General features: G+C 42.4%; 1 long non-coding RNA gene across 1 annotated transcript in view; it reads right to left on the bottom strand.

The window, feature by feature from the left end:
• Positions 1-1,168: 1,168 nt before the first annotated feature.
• LOC144699541 (uncharacterized) overlaps positions 1,169-26,612 on the bottom strand; it is a 35,789-nt gene continuing 10,345 nt past the window's right edge. Inside the window, exon 3 of the long non-coding RNA XR_013580564.1 lies at positions 1,169-1,225. This is a non-coding gene — a long non-coding RNA (uncharacterized LOC144699541). The remainder of the gene's footprint in view (positions 1,226-26,612) is intronic.

Below are 26,612 nucleotides of genomic sequence, written 5' to 3'. Positions count from 1 at the left end.
AAGTTGCACCTCACGTCCCCACCTCCAAGTGCTTTTGCCAGAGGTGGACACACTTGGCAAGTGCCTGGCAACAGCAGGTAGGCAATTAGTGTCAATTAAGAATCCACTTAGAGCCAAGGTGCAGATGTGGACAGGACTTTCCTGCTGTTGGATAAACCTGGGCTGAGTTGGGAAGCCAGCAGTAACTGGGAGTTGACCTCTTGGCAGCAGGCTGGACAACCAACAGTCCCTCATCTCATAAGCCCTATCATTGAGCCGCTTGAATCCAAAGGCTGCAACCTGGGCCTAGAGGGTTTCACCTCCACTCTGATGGCCCTAAGAGCCTTTGACCTTCCTTATATTTAATTCTTCAGCAGGCTCCCGAGGGCGTTTCTACCTTGAGGCAACCTTGTTGTCCCCTACCACCTCACTAGCGACTGTTGGGGCTGCTGCCTGTTGAGTTCTACTGGCCTGCTGATTGGGTCTATCAGCTCAGGAACCATCTCCTGGGAGATTCCACCAGCCTATGCACCTCTGACCGTAGTCCCGAGGCTGAAATTTTTCAAAGGGCATGAGCTTGAACCTAGGGCACCTGGGAGCTTCATGATCTGCAAGGCAATACTTTTACAAACTAAGCTGTTGGGGGAGCTACCTTTTTGTTCCTTAAGCATCATATTTGATCTTGTTTCTCATGCTGCTTCAGATCATTGACACCCCAAGATCACTGACAATCCCTGACAATAAACCTGGATCCATCTGTTCACTTTTTTTACTGTAATTTTGTAAACATTTGTTTTTTCCTCTGATGTTGATTATGTAAACGTTCCCAGGACTAATGGCATTTTTTTATTTGTTCACAGGATGTGGACGTCACTGGCTAAGCCAACATTTATTGCCTATCCCTAATTACCCTTAAGAAGGTGACAGTGATCAATTGTTCGACTAATTGTGGTGATTAATTGCCAAAAATCAAGGCTAACATTCCTGGTGATAAGCCAACATAATGGCAATCACGGTCCCAGCAAAATCCGCCTTCAGCACTTCAGCCTGGATGTTGTGCTCATCTCAGTAATGGTGACCATGAAACTAACATCGATTATTGTAAAAACCCATCTGGTTCACTAAGATCCTTTTAGGCAACTGACATCCTTCCCTGGTCTCCAGACTCCAGACCCACAGCAATGTGGTTCACTCAGTTCAAGGGCAGTTAGGGATGGGCAACAGTTGCCAGCGAAGCCTACATCCCCTGAAAGAATAAAGAAAAACAAAAGTTAGGCCTTTCAGGACTCCACCAGCTTTGTCAGCAGTGGTATTACTAAGCAGTGTGCAATGCAATGAAGCCCTGTATCCAAAGTATATTTTATACCCTGTGTCTCTCAGTGATTTCTCCAAATGTTGTTCAATAGTTAATGAACAGTAAGTGGTAATCAGCTGGAGTCCTTGTTTGACCTGAAGCCATGGTATGGTTTTAGAGTAAACATGAAGGACTGCCAGATCCAAATACAGCTGACAGCATACCACTGTGTCCTGACTCCTGGTGGGTCTATCCTGCCGGTGGGACAGGACGTACTAGTGGGATAGTGATCGCAGAATCTGGGCTATTGGATAATGATCGTCAATACAAATGCCTTTACTAGTTAACAAGACAGCTCCTCCAAATTTACATACCAATTAGGAGAAGGAGTAGGCCTTCCAGCCCCACAAGCATGCTTCGCCATTCAATAGCATCATAGCTGATCTGATTGTGGCCTCAACTCCACATTCTGCCTACCCCCATAACCTTTGATACCCTTGTTAGTCAAGAATCTATCCACCTCAGCCTTGAAAATATTCGATGACCTTGCCTCCATCACTCTCTGGGGAAGAGAGTTCCAAAAATTCACGATCCTATGACAGAAAAAATTTCTGCTCATCTCCATCTTAAATGGGTGACCCTTTATTTTTAAACTGTGTCCCCTAGTTCTTGTCTCCCCACAAGTCCCCTCAAGATCTTATGGGCAGAATCTTGCCCTCGGATGGCGGGCGGGCCCCACTGGTTCGGCGACAGGCGGACAGCCAACCCCCACCACTGAAACGGGGCCCGCCGCCATTTTGAGTGGGTGGGCCAATTAAGGCCCACCCAGTGGCATCCCCAACGGGAAGCGCTATGTGCTTCCTGTGCAGGGAAGGAGGGATTCCCCATCTATCAAAGACAAAGTACCGTCTCAGGGAGCCAATGACTGTCCAAAAAACTTTAAAAATACAAAAATTAAAAAATTATTAACATGTCCCCCTCATGTGACAATGTCACATGAGATGGGACATGTTAATAAAAAACACATAAACTTTATAACTTTTTTACAAAACGGACATGAAACTTCATCCCGCCAGTGGATGAAGTTTCATGAACAATCAGAAGCCCGCTGGGGCTCCTGGCCTGCCCGCCAGCCTTAAGGTTGGCCGGGCAGGTCTTTAATTAGCCTGTCAATGGCCTCAATTGGCCATTGACAGGTCGGCGGGCGGACAGCTGTTTTCACTGTCCGCCCGCCTTCCTAAAAATTTAAAGGGGCTGGGATGACGTCGGGGATTCCTCCCAACATCGGGGATTCCTCCTGACGTCATCCCGCGTCATTTTCCCCTCAGCAAGCGGGCCCCGCCCCCAAATCGCCGAGGGGAAAATCCTGGCCTATGTTTCAGTAAGATCATCTCTCAATCTTCTAAACTCCAATGGATACAGGCCCAGCCTGTCCAACCTTTCCTCACAAGATAACCCCCGCATCCCAGGTATCAATCGAGTGAACCTTCTCTGAACTGCTTCTAACACATTTATATATTTTCTTAAATAAGGAGACCAAAACTGTACACTGCACTCTAGATGTGGTCTCACTAACCCCCTGTACAACTATAGTAAAACATCCCTGCTTTTATATTCCATTCCCCTTACAATAAATGACAACATTCCATTGTGTTCCTAATCACTTGCTGTGCCTGCATGCTAACTGTTCCTGATGCATGTACCAGGACACCCAGATTCCTCTGTACCTCAGAGTTCTGCAATCTCTCTATTTAAATAATATGCTACTTTTCTATTTTTCCTGCCAAAGTGCGCAACTTCACATTTTCCCACATTAAACTCCATCTGCCATATGTTTGCCCACTCACTTAACCTATTTATATCCCTTTGTAGCCTCCTTATGTCCTATTCACAACTTATTTTCCTACCTATCATTGTGCCATTAGCAAATTTAGCAACCATACATTCAGTCCCCTTATCCAAGTCATTGATATAAATTGTAAATAGTTGAGGCCCCAGCACTGATCCCTGTGGCACTCCACTTGTCACATCTTGCCAACCCGAAAGTGACCCATATGTGCCAATGCTTCCTGTTCACTAGCCAATCCTCTATCCATAGTAATATGTTATCCCCTACATCATGAGTTCTTCTTTTGCGTAGTAACCTTTGATGTAGCACCTTGTCAGATGCCTTTTGGAAATCTAAGCACAGCACATCCAGAGGTCCCCCTTTAACCATGTTGCTTGTCACCTCCTCAAAGAACTCTGATAAATTAGTCAAGCATGATTTCCTTTTCACAAACTCATGTTGACTTTGCCTGATTTCATTGGAATTTTCTAAGTGCCCCGCTATAATCTCCCTAATAATAGCTTCCAGCAATTTCCCTACAACAGATGTTAGGCTAAAATTGCCTGTAGTTTTGTACTTTCTGTCTCCCTCCTTTCTTGAATAGAGGAGTCACATTCGCTATTTTCCAATCTGATGGTACCTTTCCAGAACTTAAGGAATTAAAACTAATGCATCTATTAAGTCAGCAGCCACTTCTTTTAAGGCTCTAGAATGAATCCTTGTCAGCTTTTAGTTCCAATAATTTTCTTAGTACCCTTTCCCTGGTGATTGTAATTGTTTTAAGTTCCTCCCTCCCTTTCACCTCCTGATTCACAATTATTTCTGGGATTTGTTACGGGCAGGGGAGAGAGGAAAAACTGAACTCCTTTCTTTTTCTGCACATCTGTCTGTAAGCAGAGGTGTTTTAATTTTTGAAATAGGCTGTGGCGTGTTTCCCCAAACCCTCTAGTTCAGGCGGGTTCAGCTAGCTGAAGCATGAGTTGCAGAATTCCTTTAAAGTTGATGGTGATGCAGTGAGATGAGGTTAGCATACAGAGATTTGGTCTGTTCAGCAGGCGATGGCAGGAAGCTTCCAGAGAAGAGACTTCGGCTTGGATGCAGGCTGTTGGTCAGCCTGGAGTCCTGCTGTGGTGTTTGCAAGCTGGAGGTTAAACAGCAAACTGAGTTGTGAGTCTAGAAATGTAATATTAAAACTTTCCAAAGTCCAGAAGTCCAGGTCATGTGATGTTGCCCATTAATGAGTCAGTTGCAGACTAATAAACAGTTTCTATGCCTCTGATCAAAATCCATTATTCATCTCAGGAGATAAGTGGTGGCTATTAGCGCCCTGCAGGTATAATGAGTTTCAAAGCTCTCCCTTTGCTATAGAACTAGGCCATGGAGACAGATCATCTGCTGGTCCCTGTTTTCGTTGATTGTAATGTATCCTCACAATGAGAAGTGTGAGATTCCACCAGGATGAGAGTTGAACTTTTGTCATGCAGCTGCTGCTGGAAATTTCCAGGAACTGTAGCCAACTTGTGAATCACGTGACCTGTAGCAGCTATCTTTTGGTTCAACAAAGTCCACTTCTTAAATAAGTAAAAAGGTAAGGTTTGATTTAAACAGTTTATGATCTCTTTCATGCCTTAGGGACATGACAGACATAACATTTGTGTCATCTACCGTGTAGACAGGCGCAAAATATCCATTCAATTCATCCACTATTTCCTTATTTTCCTTATTAATTCCCCATTCTCACTCTCCAGAGGACTAACGCTCACTTTGCTTACTCTTCGTTTTTTAAATACCTGTAGAAATGCTTACCATCTGTTTTTATATTTCTAGCTAGCTTTCTCTCATACTCTAAGCTCTCCCTACTTATTAATCTTTTAGTCATTCTTTGCTTTCTTTATATTCTCTCCAATCTTCTGACCTGTCACTCATCTTTTTCTTTTTCTTTCAATTTGATACTATCTTTATCTTCCTTAGTGAGCCGCGGATGGTGCGTCCTTCCCCTTAGTCTTTCTTTCTCACTGGAATGATTTAACACCAGTCCCCAGCTGTTAATGATGAGGACTTTGTATGATAATCTAGGCTAGAATTATTTTAAGTCTTGTCCTGATCCCGTGCCTGGTTCATTGCCAGTAGGCCCACCCAATAGTTCTTGGATCAGTCACTAGCACTCTTGCTGCTGAAACAGAAGTTGTGAGTTCAAGACCCCAGAGACTTGAGCACATTCTAGGCTTAAACGCTAGTGCAGTACTAAAGTTGATGCTGTTTTTTGGATAATGTGTTAAAATGTTGTCTGCTCTTTCAGCTGGATGAAAAAGATTTCATGGTATTATTCGAAGCCAAGCAGGGAATTTCTCCTACCAACCTGATCAATATTTATACTTCAACCAACATCACTAAAACAGATTGTCTGGTCATTTATCTCATGGCCTATTTGTATGCAAATTGGTTGTCACATTACTTTTTTAAATTCACTCTTGGGATGAGGGCATCACTGGTATCAGCACGATTTACTTTGCAAACTGCACTATGCTAGGTCTGCATGTGACCTACCACTATGTTCTCCCATTGTTGGAGTAACACAAGTGAGCAGATGCAATGTCAAATAGCTTGCTTCAGGGCTATCAAACTTTAATCGAGCTGCAGTAGAGTCAGTGAGTCATTGTGCATTCATTACATGCTTTCTGAAGTTCTGTATGGTTAGGTGATGGCACAGTAATGTCCCTGATAAGAGTCTCAACCAGCTGTTTTGTGCTACTCAATCTATGTCATAACTAGAGAGCATCTCCTCACCTTGTCCACTGTCCTTTCTGATTCCCTCTTTTAAATTCCTTGCCTCACTGTTGACTGCAACTGATCTCCATGAGTGTTGAGGCCAGCCACATTTGAGTTTGAACCCCAAATCCTTTGAAGCAGTAGTCGGAGTATTCATGAATGATCATCTTACTTTATCCAGGATCTGACTAATTAAAGTCTCTACTGTCGATGTCACTAATGTTATCAATCCCCAAAACATAAACAAGACAGCTAGGCTTCTCACTACCCAGATCACCACTCTCTGCCATTCGCAAGAAGGTAAGTAATTTCTCAATGTCACTCTGCTATACCAGCCTCTGTTTCAAGGCAGACCCATTAAGATTGTATTTCCATAAGACTCAGTAGATATACACAACATCCTAGACCTTTGCATTGTACCAAATGGACCCTCACAGTCACTGTTATCCCTTCCTTGTAGAGGTGCTCTCTGCTTGTTATGTTTCCTTCTCACTATTACCTCCTTCAGTATCTATGCTGGTGATTAGTTCAACTGGGTATTGATGGATGTCTGGCAAATAATGCTGGTCCATTTTGGTTACAGAATAAGGGTGTTCTCTGTGAAGAGAGCAGATGGTACATTATGAATAAATAAGCATACTTAGATGAAAAAAGGCCAACGTCAATCTAGTTTGCCATTTACCATACTGGTAGCTGAATTATACAACATAATGGAGCAGGTAATTAATCATTGCAATTAATCTCTATCAATTACAACAGACCTAGACATGAGGTGAAGAAAACCCCAACTGGGAGAAATTTGGGAAACATAGGTCCAATGATGCCTGTTCCTCCCAAGCATGATGCAGTTCATCATGTCTCAAATTGTTCATATACTGTATGAGTATACTCACATGTTGGACTATACAAATCACTGAGCAGAGTTCATTAAAGACTCAGAACACTGCTTTTCAAAAAGTGCTGCAGTATATTGTGAGTAATTCTCCAGTGATCAGCATGGCCTGATTATAGATTAGCGATTAAACCTGGAGACATTAACTCATATGAAAAGTTTTTGTTTGACAGAGGTTCAATCTATTTCTGGAAAGTGAGGTCTAGACATGAACACAAATCATACGTGTAATAATGAAGCCCAACCCTTAACAGAGTATTCTTTGCCATCTGTTTCGATCTTCAGGTAGATTTCTTCATAGAAACTGAGTGTTGAGTGGATTGGCACACTTTCATTTCATGTTAGAGTCTAAGTCCACTCCAGAGTAATGGGCTAAAAGTATCCTTTCCCTGCAGATATAAGGGTTTAGGCAATCTCAATTGCAATTCCTAGTGGGCATGAATGGTTTTCCACAGCAGTCTCTGTTTATCCACATTAATTTACTATAACTACATATAAGTGACCAGGACTTTGAAATTGAGTGAATAGTATCAAAACATGCCAATGACACCAAATGGAGGTATGGCGGGTAATTGCATATTGTGACGTACACTGGCAAGATGGGCAGACAGATGGTAGATGTTCATTGTGGAAAGATATGATGTGGGACATTTTGGGACAGAGAAAGAAATCAAACTTCAAATGGTAAGATTTTGAATGGAATAAAAGAGCAGAGGAATCTTGATATACATTAAAGGTGGCAAAACAAATAGTGAGGTTTAGAAAAGGGAAAATGGAATCCCTGGTTTTGTATCTAAAGGTATAGGATACAACAGCAAAGAAATAATGTTGAACTCAATTAAAGTCCTCAGCTCTCAGCAACTAGAATGCAGAGCAAGGTTGTAGACATTTAGGGAGAATCTATAAGTCACGAAAAGATGCAGTGTGGATTTATTAGGATGTTACCAGACTTGAGATTAAAGTTTATAAAGAAAGACTTAAGAGGTTATGAAACTTAAACAAAAAAAAACCAGAGTTCAGAAGGCAAAGGGTGACCTGAGGTCTTTGAGATAATGAAGGGTTATGAGAAGGTGAACAATGATAGGGTATTTCTAGTGGCCACTGACATATTCTATACAATCTGACAGTTAACCAAAAATGGCTAAATTCACAGTGTCTGTATTTAACAATTAATTCCAAAAATATTACTAATTTACTAAGAATTAATTTCAATATATTCAGTCCTGCTAGCTGCAAACATTCTATGCAACCATGATCAAAAATATGTGAAGAACTGAGGCACAGATTGACAATCTGAACGATTTCTTCACTGACAATCAGTTCTTGTTTTCTGACAGAACTATTGTGTAATCTTCTCTGTCATCCAGCCAAGCTGAGTATTTGAGAACGTTCCTCTGATAAGTAATAAACAATTCCTTATGTGCTATAATCTATATTAAATCTATGGCAAAAAGCTGTTCTGCAGTTTTAAAAAGTGAGGACATTTCAGCCTTAATTAACTTACTTAGAGTGCAGTAAAGTCAAACTGAATTTTCAAGTAAATGAAACAAAAGCAATTATGGCCACTGAGAAACTCTGCACCTATGCTGTCAGCTTTCATAAGATCTTTGAGTTCCATTGGAACAAAAGCTGTCAACTGTACTTTATGTTCTTTTACCAATAATTCTATTTTCTTTTTAGGTGCAAGTCCAAACTTAAGACTCCAAACCAAAGAGAAAATAACACAACACTTAATTTCAGGTGAACAATAAATGCTCTCTCGCAGAATGAAAAGAGCCTAATGCACTTACGCCACACTGAATACAGCGAAAACAAAATAAATGGGACAGGCTAATGCAATTCAGAGCTACAGTAACCTGTACTGTTGGAGTGCTTCTTTTATGTGGCATTTTTAATACTCTTATCATTTGAGCTCTGGGAATTCCCACAATATATTAGGCCTGGTATGACAATAAGCACACACAGCGAGGAGCATGTCTCTTTTGACACACATTCCCTTCCCACACTCATTTTACCAGGGAAACAACTGGACTGCAGTTTAATTAAACATCGCTGCCCTGAATTAGTCCAGGTCTGAGGCCACCAACCGTGAGTAGCTTCGAGGTAACTCCAAACTATCCTTCCCGATGACAACGGAGACTGAAGGGAGCAAGGGGGTAAAAGAATCAAAGGTTCACATCTCCAGTAAGTCAACCACCAACCTGTGCAAATTGCACAGCAAAAAAAAAAAGCCTAAGTTAGGGACAATAAACCATGGAGCAAACTGCAGCCCTGTCATCCTACATAACTATCACACTCCTGAGAATACATTTTGTGCCAATAACCAAGTAAGTGTGGGAGGGAAGTTTGGCTCTGCAATGTAAATTTGTTTCTTTTAAGTTGCACAGAACTTTCTCAGGAGCAGGGAGAGGTGGGGGTGGGGTTCCCAGGGTATTTATTAATAGCAATGTAATGTTCAGTTCTTTTTAAATAATCCTAAAATAAAGCATACGCAGGTACATGTTGTATTTATAATTTTGAAGCCTTAAATTGGTGGCTGATATCTGTCTCTAGTTACCACAATCTTAGCAGGGCAAATAGTAAGTCTGGTACTACACCAAACTGCATCATGCTGTGTGCCATCATTTAATGGTGAACTGGGCATCAAACTTACCCGAGGTATGGTCAGCAGCCAAGAGTTATTTGATTTTCCATACAGTGGCAGACGCTTCTCACCCATTCCGGTTGAGAAGTGGATTAGTGAAAGCTTGATGAGGCCAGCCACTTAAAATCACTGGAGGCAGTTCGGAAGCCAATGGAATCAAAAGTTATCAGGGTTAGATGGCATTGCGGAAATTGAAACACAAGAACATCGGCCATGATCTTATTGAATGGTGGAGCAGGCTCGAGGGGCTGAATGGTCTACTCCTGTTCCTATTTCTTATGTTCTTACGTTCTTATGGAAACCAGTGAATTCCAGCTGCAAACCCACTGACAGTTCAAATTTCCTCTCCCAACTCTGGTTTCCTATATTGCAACAATGACTTCACTTCAAAAGTACTTAATTGCTATGAAGTGCTTTGGAATGTCCAGTGGTCATGAAAGGTGCTATATAAATGAAGGTCTTTTGCTTTTCTTCCGAGGGCTGCAACCCCTGTGTCCACCTGTATAACCACAAGAACTTTCATTCTATGGCCAGAATTTTAATGTTGGCGGGCGGGCTCGGCAGGAGCGGTCAGGAAGTCAACCTCCGCCCACGATCGGCTCCGCACTGCCATTTTACGTGGCTGGGCCAATTAAGGCCCGCCCTGCATGGATCGCGAGTGGTAGCGCCTGTGCGTGCAGGGGGAGAAGGGAGAGTCGAGTCTAGCGCACAGTTTGTGCATGCGCACGAAAGAGCGCTTCAATCTCCCTGAGGCGCAGAGCTGCCTCAGGGAGATTGTAGCACTTTTTAAAATAATTAATAACGACAATAAAAATTGAATGAAACATGTCCCTCATGTGACTGTCTCACATGAGATGGGACATGTTTTTAATGTCAAAATAAAGGTTTTAGTTTAATTAGTATTAGCTTTAGGAAACATCATCCCGCTCATGAATGAGATTTTCTAAAAAAATGGAAAGGCGGCCTTTTTGTCTGCCCGCCAACCGTTGGGTTGGACAGGCAGCGTAAATTTCAATTTAATTAGGTCCTTAATGGCCTTAATAGGCCTTTCAATTATCGGGGGACACGCAGCCGACTCTGGCACGCGCTCACCGAATGAATTATTGCACGAGTGCGCAGTGACGTCAGGACGCACACCTGACGTTTTCGTGCATCATTTTATGTTCCAGTGTGTCAGGCACATGCCCACACGCAGAAGGTATAATTCTGGCCTATGAATCAACATGCAGTTTGAGATAACAAAAATACCATTCTGACTTTGTGTGGCAATCTCCCTGGTAACATTCATGTATCCTTGGTAAACTGGATCCAAGCAGGAGGTTTATGGAATGATAATTAACCAATGAAATAAGTTAATTAAGATAATAATTGTCTGTGTTCCTCACCGGCTCTTCAGTGCAGTAATGAGGGAGCACTCCGCTTTTGGAGGTGCCACCTTTTGGATGAGATGTTAAACTGAGGCCTCGTCTGTCTCCTCGGCTACCAATTTATCTTACTGCAGTTTACAAGATCTTGTTGTGTGGGAATTGGCTGATGCATTTTGCCCATGTTAGTACAGTGACCACACTTAAATATTGTACTTGGTTGGCTGTGAAGCCCTTGGGGACATCCTGAGGTGCAAGGTGCTGTATACATGAAAATGCATATTTTTCATGGCTCATCATGATAGCGTTAGAACTTCACTGCCAACTAAGGAATAATGGGCCAACAAAAAAAAGAGCAACTGATATTTCAATGTCACAGAAAGAGGGGAGATCTTCAAACATGTTGTTGCCCATCACATCCTGCACAATATGGCACCACTTCATGATGTTACTGTTGATCTATCGATGTACAACAACCGGCTGAAAGCAGAAGTAGAAGAGCAAGGTATACACTCGCATATTGATACTGACAAAGGAATGAAAATTCTGCAGATCCTAGCGTGGATGCTAACCATAGGATTGTCTGTTGCAAGTTCTCTTTATACCAACACAAAGACAGTGACTTTGTGACAACAAAAGCGAAGGTACACACTGTGCTATTACAAGAGTAATATGAGGCTGATTTCTATTTATATTTAATGTACCTCTGTAATACAAGAATCAAAGCTTTAATTCTCCTAATCGTGCAAATAAAATAATCAATTCCATGACCCCCAAAATATTGATGAATTAGGCATTTCAAAGTTTCCTTGCCATTTATAACCATATCCTATTTCATCGTGGTTCTAATAACTTCCATGATGTGCTTAAAAAATGCCACTTCTTAACCCATAAAGGAAAAGTAACTGTAGCAATAATTTATGTAAACAAAAAAGGACTATGGTCATTTTAAGTGCCTTCAGCTGTTGTAAAATGAGTTAAAATTATGGCTAGTCACTCCATCAATTTCACTTTCTTCACAATAGTTATAATAAGTTAAATAAGCCAAAGCCAGCTGAGGACTGGGGAGTTGAGACAGAAGATCAGCCCTGATTGTATTGAATGGCGGACAAGGCTCGAGGAGCCATATGTTCTACTCCTGCCCCAGATCATATGTTCTTATATAATAGTACCCAAAATGTGCTTTATACTACAATGCATTTGAGCCCATTCCCTTGTGCTGGAATGAAAACTCAGTAGTGTTTTCCCGCTCATGTATTTTTCCTTAAGGGAACATTCAAACAGAAGCACAAGAGGTGTAAGCACTGAAGAATGGAACTGTTCCCATCCCACTCATCCAGTGTCAGCACCAAACACATCCATGACAGATTAGATCGTGAGTGGACCTCTTTCTACTTTAGACCAACAATATCTCTCAGTTCCAAACTCAAGATCAATTACACCCTGTAACACCAGCCTGGCAACTTACCATTTCGACAGTCATCCTGTGGGCTTTGAGTGAAAATACAAATCGGTGTCAAATGTGAACAGGTAAATGGGGCAGGATTTTCTATCTGGAGGCGGGAAACAGAGGTCCGCACAGTTTCCGGATACTGAACCTGCCACCCCTAGGGGCAGGGGTGGGGCCGGGTGCGGGCAGGGAATATCACTAAATGTGATATTCACAGAGGCTCCCTCTTAATTGACATGGAGACATGTTCAGCATCTAATTAAGGAGGGTGGGCAGGATCTCAAACTTAGAGTGCCAATCAGAGGTCTTCCAGCTTGAATGAAGTAGCAGGCTGTGATAAAAGGTAACAGTGAGGGTGCTTTAAGGTAGAGGTGCCCTCTCTAGCCAACTTTTTCAAATCTATATTAAGAAATGTATTTTGCAGCCAGGCCACCACTGTGGTTGGGGATGGAGAGCAGGAATCCTCTACAGGGCAGTCTATGGCTGCTCCTGAACCTGGGTAGGCAGGAAAGGCCTATGGGCCTGCCTGGATCCCTGGTCCCCAGCCTGCCATCAGAAGGCAACCTCCAGGCACCAACTGGATCTGCTGCCTGCAGGAACCTGGAGGCTGACTGGAAAATCCTAGTTGGCATCCTTTAATTGGCCTCAAGTTTCTCTTAATGAGCTTAATTGGCTGTCCGCCACATGTGGGTAGGTAGCTCTGCAAAAATTGCCTGGAGGCAGGATGGAGCTGGGGAACTGGCACACTGGCCAGTGGGGCTATTTTTAGATCCTGCCCACCTCTAATCCCAGTCCCAACGGGAACCAAAAATCCAGACCACGCTCTAGGACCATACCCACCAGGAAATAGATTGGGCCTAGCTAAACTTTTACATGTAGTACCTTTATCGTTACAATTTGCAGGGGAAAATGTTAGCCCACTACTCTGACTTAGATTAAAGTTACCAATGCCTAAACCACTCCATCACAGTGAATCATTTAATACAACATCTAGAGGGATCTTTAAGGTACATGAGACTGGAGTGAAAATAGTGATAAACAGAATATTTAAAAGGGTCTGTACAAAACAATGATATGTGAGAACTCATGATGCAAAGTTATGCCACCAAGTTAAAAAAACTGTATGCTGATGTGGGGAAAAGGAAACTTGAACTTCAGAAAGCACCTGATAATAAATATGAAAGAGCAGCGCTGGCAGCCTTCCATTTCATAAAACTATGGTTTGCATTGTGGTCAACTCTGTACAAAGCATCACCGAGTGTGACTTAGGAGCGTCACTCTGGCAATCATTCTGCTGCATTTACTGCAGAGGAGGACAGTGGGCTGATAAATTGTATGATTTTCTCTGGGCCTTTTCTCGGCCAGCTGAGTTTTTTTTTATTCCTGCTCGCCCCTTGCAATGTCCTTCCAGACAGGCAGCCTCCAGAGGTTATGGCCATCAGCAACTGTCTGCCAGCTGTGAATGCCAATGTCCACCATCTTCATATCTTACTTGTAGGTGCCTTGTGGCAGAGGTATGGATGCCCAGGTCATGACCCACTGAAAAATTCATTGTACTGAAGGTCTTTGGGTATATGGCCGTCATCCATCTGATGAATGTGGCTGACCCAGCACAGTGGTCATTGGCTTAGCAATAGTGAGTGCTGATGGAATTAGCATGATCCAGGGCCTCTGAGTTGGTGAGCTTGTCCTGCCAAGAGATGCTGAGGATACGTCTGAGACAACAAAGGTGGAAGCTGTTCAGCCTTTTCTCCTGCCTAGCATATGTTGTCTAGGTCACACCAATGTCAAGGATGTGCTGAGGATGCAAACTTGGTAGACTCACAGTTTGGTGTTCTCAATCAGGTTGCTGTTGTTCCACAATCTCTTATTCAGCTTGGACATAACAGCTGTAGCTTTTGCAATGCATGTGTTAATTTCAGCATCAAGTAACGGATTGCTGGTGATTGTGGAGCCTAGATATGTGAAGCTATCAACAGCCTCCAGCATCACATTGTCAATGCTGATAGATGGTGATATGGCAACATCCTAGACCATGACATTTGTCTTCCTGATGCTGATAGTCAAACCAAACTTTTACAAGCATGTGAGAGTCTGTCCATTTGCCACTGCAGGTGTACCTTGCTCTGGAATGTTAGTGCGACATCATCAGCATAGAGCTCTATGTTTTGGATCTCAGGCCAACAAGGCTGAAGAGTTTTCCATCAGTATCTAAGTAGACACCCTCTGTAGATGACCTGAAAGCATATAACAGCAACAAAAAGAAGAATATGCCAAAAAGTAATGGTACCGGAACATAGCCCTGTTTGATCCCACTGTTGATCTCAAAGGGTTCCAATGCTGCCCCATCACAGCTGACCTTACCATTTGTAACGGAAAGAGGAGATTACATTGAGCGGCTTTGGTGGGCAGGCAATTTTCTCCAGTAGCTTAAATAAACCGCCTCTGCTCACATGGTTGAAAGCCTTGGTGAAATTGATGAAGGCAATATATGGCAGTGGCATAGTGAACTTATCACTGGACTGGTAATCCAGAATCCCAGTAATCTCCGGGGATCTGGGTTCAAATGTCTAATGGTGACTGTGAAACATTGCCGATTGTTATAAAAGCCCATCTGGCTCACTGATACCCATTAGGGAAGGAAATCTGCTGGCCCACATGTGACTCCAGAGGTTGAATTTTAAATGCCCTCTGAACAAGGGCAATTAGGGATGGCGACACCCATATCCCATGAATGAATAAAAAAATATATACAGTGGTCTCCTTTGTTCATGTCATTTCACATGCAGCTATGTCAATTATAGACCTTCCAGTTCTGAAAACAAACTGGAATTTGGGGTAGGTACATTCAGTCAGGATCTGCAGTCTGACAAGGGTAACATGGGCAAAGTTTCCCACAAAGCTCGGCAGGGCGATGCCTCAATAGTTTTTGCAATCGCTGTGGTCACCTTTATTGTTGTACAGGGTCACTACCTTCTGCATCGTGCATATCCCGGGACACTGCCCCCTCCCTCCAGCAGAGTCAGAGAAATTTGTGCAGGTGTTGTGCAAGAGTGCTGCTTTCATGTGCTTGAGTTCAGGCATCGGCACCTGGATCCTTGCCCATGGCAATCGAGTCAATAGCTTTGCTAAGCTTCTCCACTGTGGGTTCGATATCCAACTCTGGCATGACAGGCAGGCTTTCTATAGTGTTCAGAGCTTCCTTGGTGACCATGTCCTCCGGAAAATACAGCTCAAGTTAGTGTTCCATCCATCTCTCCAACTGTTTATTGCAGTCGGTGATGACCTCCCCTTTGTTTTCAATGGGGCTGTTTTCTTTGCTGATGGACATGTTGCCTTTTTGAGCCCATCAAACATGCCCCTAACATTCTCTGTGTCGAAGGACATCTGGATATTCTGGCAAAGTTCTAACCAGTAGTTATCGGTGCACCACCTAGCAGTTTGTTGGACTTTATTTCAAGCAGCTCTTAGTGCATTCAGTCTTCTCACTCGGACCTCTCTTATAATGAATGAGAGCGGAGTGCTTGGCTTCAATGACAGATTCCATCACCATGATGTTAGCCTCGAACCAGTCTGCATTTTTCTGCTCTTGCTTCCCATATGTTGACCGTATGGTTGAGATGTCACCTCGAAGTCTGTTGCATTTTGCTCTGCACTCTGTGCCAGAGCAAACACCTGTTCAATCGAGTTGAGGGACTGTTAGTTTTATCTGGCTAGACAGTATGGCTGATGTTGATAAGAGAACGGCCACTCTGTTTTGATTGAAAAACTTCAAGGGTTGCATTGTTGCCCTGGTCCAGGCCAGAGAGAGAGCAGTATCACAGTCAGCACTGTAGTAGCTGCACGTGTTGAGAATACTGCTCAGAGAGTCATGTCTGATGCTGATCAGATCCAGCTGGTCCCAATGCCCTGATCTTGGATGTCTCCAGGACACCCTCTGGCACGGTTTGTTCTGAAAGTTACACAAAGCTCAAAGTAGCAGCAAAGCTCAAGTAGTGTCCGTCCATTCTCATTTATCTTTCCCAGGCCATGATGTCTGACTGAGGCAGGATGGCTATGCCACATGTTCCGCGCCCAGTCTTGCATTGAAATCCCCTGGTAAGATGTTCTGGAATTCTGCTAATAGCAGTGTCAAGCTCCTTATAGAACTGGTCTTTTGCCTCTGTAGTGGAGCATAGCTTTGGAGCATAGAGACGCATGAGGTTAACTGGCCTTGTTTGAGTTGAGAGGCAGATGGAAAGAAGATGCTATGAACTATTTGTAGGGGGTTCTATCATCGAGAATAGCGAGTTCCTTACAGTGAAGCTTACACCCTGCTCATGCGGTTCCTCTGAGCTTCTCCCCTGCCAGATGAACATTTAATGTTTTTAAAAACAAAAACTACTGTGGATGCTGGAAATCCAAAACAACTGCTGAAGGGTCATGAGGACTCGAAATGTCAACTCTTTTCTTCTCCGCCGATGCTGCCAGACCTGCTGAGTTTTTCCAGGTAATTCTGTTTTTATTTAATGTTTTTCTTCGCTCTTGGCGACTTTGGTCTCTTGTAGGGAAGCTATGTTGATGTTCAGCCTATCAACCTCCATATCAATCACAGCTGTCTTGTGAGTGTTATCAACCAGCTACAAGTCAGATGTCAATCCTGTGCACATGGTCCTGATGTTTTAGCTTACTAATTGAAGAATAAACATGAAAGAGCAACAACAGGATAAATGTGGGATGTGGTGACGTAAGCTCCATCTATTCATAATTAAAGACTGGAAAATCAGTAACACCATGAATGGGGTAAATTGACTTCAATGCTTGATACACATTTCCATCAAGTGAAGTTCCACAACATGGTTTCAGTCTCACAAAATGTAACCCATGAATGCATCGGCAGGATTATCGGATCATACCTTTCGAGTCAAAGGCTTTCCAATTGGACCAGCTCTGATAGCTATTTGAGTGCATTCATATTGCACAGCATTTATCTAGATATTTTTATTGCAGAATTATTAGTCGGGTTACATGAATACTAACAATAAGCAATTTGCTGAATATCTGTCTGGGTGTTGGCAGTGAAAGGGTTAGACCAATGAATAAAATTAGGATATAACTCATACCGTCTTTTCAGCTTTGGGCATATTCAGAATCTCTCAATAGTAAGCAGCCTGTGTAGCATTGTCGTTTGCCTTTTATTCTCTCTAAATTTCTGCCAAATCAATCTTATTGCTGTGTGTTTTTTTCCGCACTTTTACGAGATCGTGCAGTGGCTCTTTAATTGCTACCATTTTATCATTACCTCTTGGCAATGCTCACGTTCCCGTTAGCAAAATGTCTCCATGATAGCTTTAGTTGGCAACATCTTCATTATTTTTAAAAAATATCAATCAATGCTTTGAACTGCATTCGCCCAAGAAACCCTTCACATTTGTCACCCTTGTCGGAGCCTGGTCCAAGAAAGCAGTGTGCGGCTAATGTATTTTCTATGTAAATTCCTTGCTGCCCAATTAAACTCCTACTGTTGTAAAGTACTGGAGGAATCCCACTCAGCACAGCTGGATTGCAGCATAAGATTTAATATGGCGCCACCCATGGGCCCATTTGGAAAAGACTCTATGGCCGTGGCAGTCTGTTGCTGTTGTTGCACTCCTTATAATAATTTACTGATAATTTGACTCTGCAGGAGTCGGTGCAGCAAGTTTAAATGCCAGACCTGGTGCCTTAGTGATCAGCTCGTCATGCCGCCACGTTACCACAGGAGAGCTCTTCTGCAGGGTAACAGGCACATCAGGTTGCATGTAAAGCATGTGACCTTGGACTCCTCACATGTGACCTATGCACTGTAAGCGACCATTTATCTGTGTCTTGTGCAGACAGAAATCAGGTAGCACAGTCCTCTGCTGTCTCTTACAATAAAGCTCCAAAGCTGCTTGTTCGTCAAACTAGAGGCCACAGAGGTATTATGGAAGTCAGTCAGGAAACATTTCTCATGTATTCTTAAACCCCTTACAGTCAGTAGTGTGATGAAGCTCTGCCAGTTAATTAATCATTTCAAAAATAATGCTTAAATGTCAGTGAAATAAATATCACTGTAATCTTAAAAATAGAAATTTGACTCGGCAATTTTTTTTTTTTACTATCTACCATCCTATACAAGCATATGTACACAGTAGTTGTCCAATGTCATTGCAAAGCCAGAATTTCTAACTGACAGCTCTTTCTGTGCTGTTTAGAGAAGACTCCAGTCTCACACAGGCCGACTTTTTAAAAGTTGAAATTTTGAAACCAACTATTTCCCCAAAACAGAAGTATTTTGAATCACAGAATTGCTTTATTTTGCTCGCATATAGATAAACGGCTGAGCATAAATATCAAACTGAACACTGTTACATAAACCCTTGTTCTGGCTTTTACATGTTTACATCTAGGTCAATGCATTGGAAGTATCTTGTATCCATTGTTATGTTCTTGTTTATCACTCTGCACGGTCAGGGCAAACTTGTTAGGTGTCAACTGTGGCTCAATGGGTAGCACTCGCATGTCCGGGTCAGAATATAGTGGATTCAAGTACCATTCAAGAGATTTGAGCACATGACCTAGCTCATGCTCTAGTGCAGGGCTGAAAGAGTGCAGCGCTGTCGAAGGTGGTGTCTTGCACATGATATGTTAAATTGAAGGTTCAATTGCCTCTCAGGTGGATGTAAATTGATACTGTTTCAAAGAAAAGAAAGGGATTCTTGCCCTAGCCAATATTTATCCCTCAACCAACATAATTAATACAGATAATTGCATTGTTAGTTGAGTGAGGTTGCTGTGTGCAAATTAAATGATTTTTCCTACATTACGTCAGAGACTACGGGCAGAATTTTGCCCTTGGTGGGCGGGCTTGGTGGGGGCAGTTGGGAAGCCAACTGCCACCTGCGATTGGCACCGCACCGCGATTTCACGCTGGTGGCCAATTAAGGCCCGCCCAGTGTGAAATGCGAGCGGCAACACTGAGTGTTGCTTGTGCAGGGGTGGGGGGGGGGGGGGGGTCGGGGGGGTTGGGTGGAGGGCGAGCTGCCTCAGGGAGATGAAGAGATATTAAAAAAAATAACGAAAATAAAAATGTAATAAAACATATCCCCGCATATGACTCTGTCACATGAGCAGGGACATGTTATTAATGAAAAATTAAAGTTTTTATTTTTTAAAAATTTGCTTTTGGAAACCTCACCCTGTGGATGAGGTTTTCAAAAAAATGCAAAGGCTGCTTGGCCTTTTCGTCTGCCTGTCAACCGTTAGGTTGGACGGGCAGCGAAAAATTTATGTTAATTGGTTACTTAATGGCCTTAACAGGCCTTTTAATTGTTAGTGGGTGCGCTGCTGGTGCCTGTGCATGCCCGCCGACTGAACTATCGCGCGACTGCGCGTTGGTGTCCACAAGTTTGGCCAACATCAACGCACATCATTTCACGCTCGAGCGGGTCGGGCGCGGTGCCGCCCACCGAGCGAAAATTTCGGCTCTATGTTTCAAAAGTACTTCAATGGCTGTAAAGCTCTGGCCATGAAATATACTATATAAATGTAAGCTCTTTCCTTATAGAAGTGCATACATTCTCTAGCAACGTAACACTTTTCAAGAAAAACTTTTAACGTTAAACATACTGTCAGTTTTGGGCAAGGAAATCCACTAATTGGCACAAATCAACCATGCTCTCATCTGCACTTGGAGGTTCTAACAGTTGGAAAAACATGGTGGCTGACAAACCCAATGGAACAGTAATATTGTGAGGTGCTAAACCTTCAAGCAGTGCCTTTTATCCCCCCTCAACCCTTTGATAATGGATAAGCATTTCCACATATAACATTCAAACCAAGGACAACCGAACTCAGATGTCTACATCTCCCTAGTCTTGCCTTTATCTGCTTTCCCATTACGCCACACCATAAAAAAATTGAGAGTTAAGCGATGGCTTTCCTTGAGGTTTTGGTACTACGCTCTCAGAACTTCAGCAGAAAACTTGTTTAGATGCTTACACGGGGTCATAGCTCACCTTCTGCTGAAATTGAGAAGTGATGCATCTTGGTAGGAAGAGTGAGGAGAGACAACACTGCATAAACTAAATAGTACAATTTTGAAGTGGGTGCATGAACATGGGGATTTACATACACAAATCTTTGAAGGTTAATTAGGCTGTAAAAAATACACGAGGGACCCTTGACTTCATAAATAGAGCTATACAGGACAAAAGCAAGGAAATTATGCTAAATCTTTATAAATCGCTGGATGGACCTCAGCTGGAAATATTGTATCCAATTCTGAGCACCATAACCTTAGGAAGAATGTCGGGGGACGTGAAGAGAGCGGGGAGGAGATTTATTAGCATGGTACCAGGGATGATGGACTTCAGTAGTGTGCAGAGACTGGAAAAGCTGAGGTTCCTGTCGTTATAGCAGAAAAGGGTAAGAGGAGAGTTATTAGAAGGTAAACAAATTGAGAGGTTTTGATAGAATAAATGGGGAGAAAGTTACATTGGTAGAAGGGTTGGTAACTAAAAGACACAAATTTAAAGTCATTGGCAAAAAAATGAGAGGGGAGATGCAGCGAGTTGTGGTGATCTGAAATGCACATCCTGAAAGGGCGTTGGAAGCAAATTCATTTCCAAGTTTCAAAGGGAAGTTGGATAAATACTTGAAGTGGAAATATTTGTAGCACAATGGGGAAAGAACAGTGAAGTGGGACTATTTGGACAGCCCTTTCAAAGGGGCATGAGCATGAAGGACCGAATGGCCTCCTTCTGTGCCATATAATTCTAAACTCTGAGGAAGCCCACTCCCATGTAATCATATTACAATGCCAGAGAATAGCTGTCAAAAGTAAATATATCTATGACGTGCCAGAAACAACTGAAACATAAATAGGCCAACAGGGTGGAAAAAGCTTCATTTTTCCCTGGTCCCATATTGCCAATCAATGGGGAAGACAAAGATGCATTAAACAAGCAATGGACACTGGTCATTCAGCTAAAGTGAGGTCCTAAGGAGTGTGGATTTAGCTGCTATGATGTGACTTCATAATAGCTTTGCCCAGTGAATGCCAGAACTAGCAGAAGGTTATTGCCCCTTTACTACAGTCTGCAGTATCTGGTCAACATTTGCTGCTGACCTCATTTTCAGAAGGTGACTGAGGTTGCATTTACCACTCTGGCTGGCCAGTAGGCATTGTTGGTTCATGCTTACAAGAACATTTGTTTTGAACCCTAGTTGAAAGGTGTAGCTTGAGACCTTTTGATACCAGGAGTTGATTAACATCTTGAAATCCTAAGAAACAGGCGAATTCAGGCTACAAAGCCACACCAGTTTTTAACTGGTTAACTCTCTGCAGCTGGTCACACTGGCTGACTACATAAATGCACTTGAGGTGAATAATGCTGGACAGACCCACTACTTTATTTGAGTTGTGCTCACAGTTCCTTACAAACAGTGGGACAGATGCAGGAGGTTGACATTGTACAAGGAGCACTCCTCAGCTTTATTGTCAAGTGTTTTAGTCGAGTCACAAACTTCTTACGTTCTATCTCCTGTTTCCTGGTGTTTGGCTAATGGTTAATGAACAGGAAAATGGAAAGTGGAGAAAAAACAGACCAGTCGCATTGATATCTATGTTAAGGAATGGACTTGCCTCAAAATAATTATCTTGGCTGTTGCTATTGTTCTGGTAAAATGGTACCCATAAACGGAAACAACTGGACAACATAGCCATGGACAAATGTGATAATAAGTGAGCCGTGTGACACTGATTCAAGGGCTAGGTATCATTTGTCAGACTTCTGCCAAGAGTTTCCTTTGCTTTTAAAACTGAGAGAGTTTTTCTCCTAAGGGTTGAGAATATTGGCAAGATTATGCTGATCACTGAGAGACACCTTGCAAAGTGTAATAAGCAGGCACAATCATAGCACGTCATTTGCATTCATATTTTAGGTTAGTGGTGGATCACTCTAAACCTTTTAATCATAATTGATATTGCTCTTAGTCTTCTAACTAAGCAGGGGGTATTTTTTCCTAGGAGTAGGGGAGGTGGAAAGAAAGAACTTTAAGGGAGCTGTGTCTTCCTTTTGTGTCAGATTGTTTCAAGTGATCTTAGGCTTTCTGATGAAATATAGGCTGGCACTGAGAAAAATCAGGTAGAACTGACGATAAATCTGAGACCCTATCTTGCTCAATCCCTCTCCTCCTCCCCACCCACCACCCCAACCCCACCAAGTCCCCATTTTATTGTTTCGCACTGACTGTACATTATCATGACATTCGTCCTGCACACAAACACTCACATCTACAAAAAAGAAGTGCTCCCCTGTAGACCCTGAATATTTAAACTGGAGACACCAGCAGTCTGACCCAGCAGGAACGGTAAGAAGAAGAAACCTGGGAAACTTGAGCCTAAATTAAAATGTCACTGCCACTCATTTCTTCAGCTGAGAGAGCTGAATGATGAAGAGGTAGCCATAGTTACCACACCCTGTCTGCACTCTGGGCCTTGCATTGCGACCCTAGCACTTGAGTCTGTTCAAAGCAAGTGGCAAAAAAAGTAAATCCCTTCAAATTCTTTGCATTGAAATCTTCAACTGTCTGGGGAAATTTAAAAAGGTTTTGGACGGAAGTCTGGATTTAGACTCTGGTCCCCTGCTTGTGCAATCCACATATAAAGGAGACATCACTGTTAGCCTGATACTTGTGAAACCTCTATCCTTACAGTTGTCTCTGCTGTCATCTGTTGATGTGCTACCTAATCTACAAGTGAGCATGACCCGACAACTCATGAATGACAAAGTCATGAGTGGGCTATTGTTAGTCACAAAAATGTATATATTAATATCACATATCAAGAATGGCATTCTACTTATCTCAGAAAGTATATTTCAAATTCAAAAATTAATTGGTATGATTTTGTAAATCTATTAACTTCTGAAAATCGGCATCTTTATGTCACTGTGATGCAACTGAATATTTCCTTTTTGCTTTCTCTATGTTAGGGAGTCTAAAAACTATTGGGCAGAAATATAAAGTAGTCACCAATACTGTGAATCCCGTAAGGAATTCAGGAGAAGCTTCTTTACCCAGAGAGTGGTGCGAATGTGCAATTTGCTGCCACATGGAATTGTTGAACCGAATAAATGCATTGAAGGAGGCAAGATAAACATATGAGGAAGAATGATATGGGATGATTATGTTAATAGGGTTAGATTAAGTGGGGGGGAGGAACTTCATGTGATGCATAAACACCGGCAGAGACCAGTTTGGACAAATGACCTGTTTCGGGGCTGTAAATTCAATGCTTCTATCCTCAAAATTCCTTATTTATAAGGCTGCTGTGATACATCTATCTCTGAGATCAAAAGAACCCATCTTATAAAGTCATTAAGCACCCACCACTGCACCCCTCCTACCAAACCTAACCCACCAATTTTTAACTCAAGGCAGGAATCAGAGGTGCTGAGGCTGAAGTGAGAACTATTCTCCTCTCCTGCACCCCACTGCCCCTACACCACCCCCGCCCCCACTTGCCACCCCGCCCCCCCCCCCCCGCCACCAAAAAGGGTGAGCTCCAGGAGAAACCGTTCTTTGGTTCTATGTTAGCCCCCAGATCTCATTTGTTTTGGGGAATTATGGCAACACTAGCGGGAGGGAGTCAAAATTCATGGGACAGGGAGGGAGAATATGGGGCAGGCTGCCGCCAGAGTGCCATTGAAACAATCCTTGCGAAGGTAAGTTAAAAATTGGGAGGGTGTTGCTGTTCGCATTCCGTATCTTTGGAGTGGGAAGAAATTTGGGCAAGGGGGAAGCCAAGGTTACTTCATGGGGAAGGAAGAACGACTGTGAAGTTAAAACTGTTTCACTGCAAGGTTTATACAAGTTGGAAGTTGACTGTGACCCAGACAATGGCTGTCTGAATTGTTAATTCCAGAGAGGCAGTATTTGTAATCATAAACATCTTTGCCATTGTCAAAGGTTTCCTACATTCAATATTGATGAATGACTGTTTCATCTAATGTATTTATGAAAGATACACAGTTATCTACTGCCTTTGTGTCGGGTTGACTGCAGAGGTCATCCCATGCCATCCAGGCATGGATCAAAGAATAGACCCCAGCCTGATGTAATGGTCTTGACTGACAGTTCTTTCTGAAACCTTTGAGGAGTGAACAGGGTCATTGATTGCAAAGAGTGCTTGTTGATTGACATCTCAGGGTCAGAGTTCTCATATTACAGAGTTATTTTGGGAGCAAGCTAACAGCTAGGGATAGTCAGTGTGTAAATTTTGTAGCCGCAAAGCTGTGCATTTTTAAACTAATGTTGAGCCCAATCAGAGGTATGCTAGATTGGGTTGACCATAACAAGACTGTTTAAAGTCTGTGCTCCAAGAGAAAGTGAATGATGTATTTTTTTATAAAGACTTGAGTAGAGAAATTTATATTTCACTGTATTATACGTTCTAATGTTCATTCATCTGTAAATAAATCTATTCCAAAGCCTGCATCTTAATTTAGTAATCTGACCTCTGCAGTTTACTTTCAGAGACAGGAGAATCATATCATGATGTGTTCGAGTAGCTAAAATGCAAAGTAATGGTTCTCTTTTAGGATCTCATTATCACTTTACTAGGTATTAGCCACGAAAAGGTGAGCTCCAGATCATAGGATCCATAAAGTTCACTTACAGAAATGGCCAGTGAAGCTAAACCTGCAAAAAATATCTACCGTTAAAAACACAAGGAATTGACACGGAACAAGAAAAACATGGCTATTATAGGCTACCAATGATAGTAGACATTTTTAATTTAATTGTTGCCTATTGCAACATTGTCAATACAGTATACAGTATATTGTACATGTTTCACCTTCGTAACCTGTTACTGTATGATATTAAACATTGCCAAATAAGTTACTGTATGCCTCTGTGCAAGCTCTAAACTGGCTCCCATGTGGTTATTTAATAAACGAGTTTAATTGTTAAAGATAAAAGCAAACTGTTGCCGATGCTGGAAATCTGAAATATAAACAGAAAATGCTGGAAAACTCAGCAGGTCTGGCAGCATCTGTGGAGAGAGAAACAGAGTTAACGTTTCGAGTCCGCATGGCTCTTCTTCAGAGCTTAATTGTTAAAGATATTGTAGTGCTTTTATTATGAAATGCAGCCTATAGTAGTTTCTCAGTCCCTTCAATTTTAATATATTTAGGTGCCGTTTTAATATATTTAGGACCCACCTGGCGAATGAAGGCTACGCAATCACTATAAACTGCTTGGATTTTCAGAAGGCACTTGATAATGTTGCACACTTAAGACTTCTAAAGTAAATTAAAACTCGGCAAATGGAAAATTATCTAGGAGAACCTCAAACTGGCTTGATAATTTATGGGTAGCATAGTGGTTATGCTATGGGGCTAGAAATCCAGAAACCTCTTTTAATGATCTGGGAGACGTGAGTTCAAACCCCACTGTGGCAGTTGCAGAATTTAAATTCCAATAAATTCATTTATCAATATTAGTGGCCACAAATACAACTGGATAATTATGAAAATACAGCTAATGGTCTAATATCCTAGAAAGAAAGACTTGCAATATATGGTGACTTTCATGACCAGCGGATGACTCAAAGTACTTCGCAACCAATGAAGTAATTGTAAATGTAAGAAACACGGCAGCCAATTTGCACACAGCAAAGTCCCACAAACAACAACGACCAGATAACCTGGACTGGATCTTCATGAAATCGGGCTGACTCCGGAAGCCTTTAAAAATGGTGGGCAGGACCCAATTCCAGGATTCCCATTCCCAGCGCTGGCAATTTTCACCAGTGCAAGATAAGTGTGCGGGAAGCGAGCCCACACCCTGCACTCCCAACATGGCCGATTCCCTTCCGGGGGCAAAAATCTCATATCCGCCTTCCCCCCTGCCTTTGCAATTTTTGTGGCCACTTGAAGGAGTTGTGAACCATAGTCTGGATTTGGGAATCTTTTGAAAGGTAAGTTTAAAAGGTCTTACCCATACCCCCTCATATCCCACATGCCCCCATATCTCCCAGCTTTGTCATAAACTAATCAGTTGTTCCTTGGGCCATAACCTAACTGTGTACCAGGTTTTGCTGAAATTTGTCCACTAGGTTTTGAGATATATTGTTTGTAAACAGACCAAAATACCAACAGGAATGAAAACATTATCTCTGCCCACCTGCAGTGATGGCAGTAATAACTTGTTATAACCTCATAAAGATGTCAATTAATCAAAGCTAACACTCTCACTTCAGCCTGTGTACACAAAGCCCTGCTGAGATGATTCCATTAGTGAATTTTAGAGCCCAGTCAAGCATTCATAATGAGGCTAATTTGAGAAACAGATGTCTGATCGTCTGTTTCTGTTGATACAGTTG

This window comes from Cetorhinus maximus, chromosome 1 (assembly GCF_964194155.1).
Source record: "Cetorhinus maximus chromosome 1, sCetMax3.hap1.1, whole genome shotgun sequence".
NCBI lineage: Eukaryota > Metazoa > Chordata > Chondrichthyes > Lamniformes > Cetorhinidae > Cetorhinus > Cetorhinus maximus.
The sequence above is the reverse complement of the archived record's forward strand: the minus strand, read 5'-3'. Positions and strand labels throughout refer to the sequence as shown.